This window comes from Acomys russatus, unplaced genomic scaffold (assembly GCF_903995435.1).
Source record: "Acomys russatus unplaced genomic scaffold, mAcoRus1.1, whole genome shotgun sequence".
Lineage (NCBI taxonomy): Eukaryota > Metazoa > Chordata > Mammalia > Rodentia > Muridae > Acomys > Acomys russatus.
The window spans coordinates 52,914-58,897 of NW_026131557.1; the positions used below are offsets into that span (position 1 = coordinate 52,914).

Here is a 5,984-nt window from a genome sequence, read left to right on the forward strand (position 1 = left end):
TAGAATTTTGAATTTTGTGGCATATATACCTTGGAAGCAGGAACTTATGATTCTTTTTATTTCTTCAGTGTCTGATGTTATGTCTCCCTTTTTATATCTGATTTTCTTAATTTTGATAATGTCTCCCTGCCTTTTAGTTAATTTGGATAACGGTTTGTCTATCTTGTTGGTTTATCTAAGACTCAGCTCTTGGTTTTGTTAATTCTTTGGAGTGTTTCCTTAGTTTCTAATTTGTTAATTTTCACCCTGAGATTGATTAATTCCAGACGTCTACTCCTCTTGGGTGTTTCTGCTTCTTTTTTTTCTAGGGCTTCCAGTTGTATCGTTAAGAGGCTTAAATGTGATGTTTCCAATTTCTTTTTAAAGGCATTAGTGCTATGAATTTTCCTCTTAGCACTGCTTTCAAAGTATTTTACAAATTTGGGTATGCCATTTCTTCATTTTCATTGAATTTAAGGAAGTCCTTGATATCTTTCTTTATTTCTTTCCTATTGTTCTGGAAATGATTGCAAGGTTGGCAGTAGAAAGGGAAAATTTAAACTTACATGTTAAATCATTTGAAAATCAATGTGAGTGCTCGCTTCGGCAGCACATATACTAAAATTGGAACGATACAGAGAAGATTAGCATGGCCCCTGCGCAAGGATGACACGCAAATTCGTGAAGCGTTCCATATTTTTACACAAAACATGCAGAACAAAGAAAAAATATTAAAAGCTGCAAGGGAAAAGGGCCAAATAACATTTAATGGTAAACCTATCAGAATTACACCTGACTTCTCAGCAGAGACCATAAAAGCCAGAAGGTCCTGGACAGAGATCCTGCAAACCCTAAGAGAACACAGATGCCAGGCCAGACTACTTTACCCAGCAAAATTATCAATAACCATTGATGGAGAAAACAAAATATTCCATGACAAAAACAAATTCAAACAGTACCTATCCACAAACCCAGCTTTACAGAAGGTACTAGAAGGAAAACTCCATCCCAAAGGGTCAAGCTACAACCAAAACTACCCAGGAAATAGATAACTATCCCATGGCAAAAACACAACTACACAAACGCTCGACTTGGAAACAACATCAAAATTAGACTCTTAACAGTCACTGGTCATTAATATCTCTCAACATCAATGGCCTCAATTCTCCAATAAAAAAGACACAGACTAACCGAATGGGTACATAAACAGACCCAACATTCTTCTGCATCCAAGAAACACATCTCACCCATAATGAAAGGCATTACCTCAGGGTAAAAGGTTGGAAAAAAAATATTCCAAGCAAATGGTCACAAGAAGCAAGCAGGTGTAGCCATTTTAGTATCGAACAAATAGACTTTCAACCAAATTAATCAAAAGGGATGAGGAAGGACACTTCATACTCATCAAAGGTAAAGGTCAACCAAGATGACATCACAATTCTGAACATCTATGCTCCCAATACAAGGGCACCCACATATGTAAAAGATCTCCTAAAAAAGCTTAAACCACACATCGATCCCCACACAATAATAGTGGGAGACTTCAAACACCCCACTCTCACTGAAGGATAAGTCATTGAAACAGAAACTAAGCCGAGAATAACATCATTAACCAATGCCATGGGTCAAATGGATCTAACAGATATCTATAGAACCTTTCACCCAAACAAGAAAGAATACACCTTCTTCTCTGCACCCCATGGAACCTTCTCCAAAATTGATCACATCGTAGGTCACAAGCAAGCCTCAACAGATACAAGAGGATTGAAATAATACCTTGTATCCTATCAGATCACCATGCTCTTAGGCTGCAATTCAACAACAGAAATAACAAAAAGCCTACACGTTTGTGGAAACTAAACAACTCTCTGCTAAATGACACCTGGGTCAGGGAAGAATAAAGAAAGAAATCAAGGAGTTTCTGAAATTCAATGAAAATGAAGAACAACATACCCAAATTTGTGGGATACATTGAAAGCAGTGCTAAGAGAAAATTCATAGCACTAAGTGCCTTTAAAAAAGAAATTGGAAACATCGCACATAAGCATCTTAACAACACAACTGGAAGCCCTAGAAAAAAAAGAAGCAGAAACACCCAAGAGGAGTAGACGCCTGGAAATTATCAAACTCAGGGCTGAAATTAACAAATTAGAAACTAAGAAAACAGTCCAAAGAATCAACAAAACCAAAAGCTGGTTCTTTGAAGAAAATCAACAAGATAGACAGACCATTAGCCAAACTAACTAAAAGGCAGAGAGACATTATTGAAATCAACAAATCAGAAATGAAAAGGGAGACATAACAACAGACACTGAAGAAATTCAAAGAATCATAAGATCCTACTTTGAAGGCATATACGCCACAAAATTTGAAAATCTAAGGGAAATGGACGATTTTCTTGATCAAGTTCACTTGCCAAAGTTGAGTGAAGAACAGATAAACAAGTTAAATAGTCCCATTTCCCCGACAGAAATAGAAGCAATCATCGATGGTCTCCCAACCAAAAAAAGCCCAGGGCCAGATGGTTTCAGTGCAGAATTCTACCAGACCTTTAAGGGCGAGCTAATACCGATACTCTTCAAGCTACTCCAAAAGATAGAAATGGATGGAAAATTACCAAATTCATTCTATGAGGCCATAGTCTCATTGATACCTAAACCTCACAAAGACTCAACAAAGAAAGAGAATTTCAGACCAATTTCTCTTATGAACATAGATGCAAAAATACTAAATAAAATACTTGCAAAACGAATACAGGAGCACATCAAAGATATCATTCATCATGACCAAGTAGGCTTCATTCCAGGCATGCAGGGATGGTTTAATATACGGAAATCCATCAATGTAATCCATCATATAAACAAACTGAAAATAAAAAACCACATGATTATCTCCTTGGATGCAGAGAAAGCATTTGATAAAATTCAACACCCATTCATGTTTAAAGTTTTAGAGAGATCGGGGATACAAGGCACTTTCCTCAACATAATAAAGGCTATATACAGCAAGCCAATAGCCAAAATCAAAGTAAATGGTGAGATACTCAAGGAAATTCCTCTCAACTCGGGAACAAGGCAAGGCTGCCCACTCTCTCCATATCTCTTCAATATAGTACTCGAAGTTCTAGCCAGAGCAATAAGACAACAAAGGGAGATCAAGGGGATCCAAATGGGAAAGGAGGAAGTCAAATTATCCCTCTTTGCAGATGATATGATAGTGTACATAAGTGACCCTCAAAACTCCACCAGAGAACTCCTAAAGCTGATAAACACCTTCAGCAAATTGGCTGGATACAAAATTAACTCAAAAAAGTCTGTAGCCTTCCTATACACAAATGACAAGCTTGCAGAGGAAGAAATTAGGAAAACCACACCCTTCACATTAGCCACAAGCAATATAAAATATCTAGGAGTTACCCTAACTAAGCAAGTGAAGGACTTGTATGAAAAAAATTTCAAAACTCTGAAGAAAGAGATTGAAGATGACCTGAGAAGATGGCGTGATCTTCCTTGCTCATGGATCGGGAGAATTAACATAGTAAAAATGGCCATCCTACCAAAAGCAATCTATAGATTCAATGCAATCCCTATCAAAATAACTACACAATTTTTTAAAGACATTGAAAGTTCAATTCTGAACTTCATATGGAAAAACAAAAAACCCAGAATAGCTAAAACAATCTTGTACAATAAAAGATGCTCCGGAGGAATCTCCATACCTGATCTCAAACTGTACTATAAAGCAATAGTACTTAAAACAGCATGGTACTGGCACAGCAACAGGCTGGTTGATCAGTGGAATCGAATCGAAGACCCAGATATGAATCCACACACATATGGTCACTTGATTTTTGACAAAGAAGCCAAATCCATTCAATGGAAAAAGGATAGCATCTTCAACAAATGGTGCTGGTCTAACTGGAGGTCTATGTGTAAAAAAATGAAACTGGACCCATATTTGTCACCTTGCACAAAACTCAAATCCAAGTGGATTAAAGACCTCAACATAAAACCAGAGACACTAACTCACTTAGAAGAAAAAGTGGGAAAGAGCCTGGAACATATTGGCACAGGAGACAACTTCCTGAACAGAACACCAACGGCCCAGGCCTTAATGTCAACCATTAATAAATGGGACCTCATGAGGCTGAGAAGCTTCTGTAAGGCAGGAGACACTGTCAAGAGAACAAAGCGACAGCCTACAGACTGGGAAAAAATCTTCACCAACCCTACATCTGACAAAGGTCTAATATCCAAAATATATAAAGAACTCAAGAAATTAAACACCACCAAACCGAATAACCCAATTGAGAAATGGGGCTTGGAACTAAACAGAGAATTCTCAACAGAGGAGTATCAAATGGCTGAGAAACACTTAAAGAAATGCTCAACCTCCTTAGTCATCAGGGAAATGCAAATCAAAACAACTCTGAGATTCCATCTTACACCCATCAGAATGGCTAAGATCAAAAATTCAAGCGACACCACATGCTGGCGAGGATGTGGGGAGAGAGGAACACTCCTTCATTGCTGGTGGGAATGCAAACTAGTACAGCCACTTTGGAAATCTATCTGGTGCTATCTCAGAAAAATGGGAATAGGGCTTCCTCAAGACCCAGCTATTCCACTCCTTGGAATATACCCAGAAGATGCTCCAGCACACAACAAGAAAATTTGCTCAACCATGTTCATAGCAGCCTTATTCATAATAGCCAGAACATGGAAACAGCCTAAGTGTCCCTCAGTAGAAGAGTGGATAAAGAAACTGTGGTACATATACACTATGGAATACTACTCAGCTATTAAAAACAAGGAATTCCCGAAATTTGTGGATAAATGGATTGAGCTAGAAATGATCATAATGAGTGAGTTAACCCAGAAGCAGAAAGAATCAAATGGTATATACTCACTTATATCTGCATACTAGCCCAAGGGGCATGTCCCACGAAAGCCTTCACTTACCAGGAAACTGGGACAGAGGGGAAGGCATCCTATTGGGACTCTAAATGAGAGACGCATGGGAGAACAGCAAAATAAAAGGATCCAGAGGGTCCTAGAAATCTACAAGTAGATCAATATGATAGGCAGATTTGGGCCCAGGGGTCCCGCTCAAACTAAGGCACCAGCCAAGGACAATACAGGAGGTAAACTTTAAACCCCTTCCCAGATCTAGCCAATGGTCAGAATATTCTCCACAGTTGAGTGGAGAGTGTGATACGACTTTCTCACATACTCTGGTGCCTCACATTTGACCATGTCCCCTGGAGGGGGAGACCTGGTGGCACTCAGAGGAAGGACAGCAAGTAGCCAAGAAGAGACTTGATACCCTATGAGAATATATAGAGGGACGTAATCCCCCTCAGGAACAGTCATAGGGGAGGGGAATAATGGGAAAATGGGGGGGGAGGAATGGGAGGATACAAGGGATGGGATAAACATTGAGATGTAACAAGAATAAATTAATAAAAAAAAAAAAATAAATAAAAGAAAAAAAAAAAAAAAAAAAAAAAAAAAAAGAAAAAAAAAAAAAAAAAAAAAAAAAAAAAAAAAAAAAAAAAAAAAAGAAAATCAATGTGACATTGGTAAAGGAGAAAAACATAGTAACTGAGAGTGAGTGTTTGCTGAATTGATGCTCTACACTGCTTCAAGGACCAGATGGCAAATAATTCATGTATGGCTGTTTATAAGTCTGATGAATATTTTAATGTTATCAAAAGCCCATTTTCATTCATTGAAATATCAGAAACTTATGAAATCCATTTGGTAACATGGGATTTTCCTGAATTGCTAACTTTATTCACTGACTCTCAAAATGCTGAATGGTCATGCTGCATATTGAAAACTTTGAATTTACTCCTGATAATTATGAAATAACTATATAGTATATGGAACAACAAGTCTTCTGAGGAGAAACTATCCCTTGTATAGTGCTTATATTTTAATTCATAAAAGTTAACCAGGTCCATTGCCAAGAGGAAATGAAGAAATAGACCAACAGTTCATAGG

General features: G+C 37.8%; 1 non-coding gene across 1 annotated transcript; it reads left to right on the top strand.

Moving 5' to 3' along the window:
• The first annotated feature begins 573 nt into the window (after positions 1-573).
• Positions 574-680, top strand: LOC127186293 (U6 spliceosomal RNA). Its single transcript, XR_007830380.1, has one exon. It is a non-coding gene; the product is annotated as a U6 spliceosomal RNA (small nuclear RNA).
• The last annotated feature ends 5,304 nt before the right edge of the window (positions 681-5,984 follow it).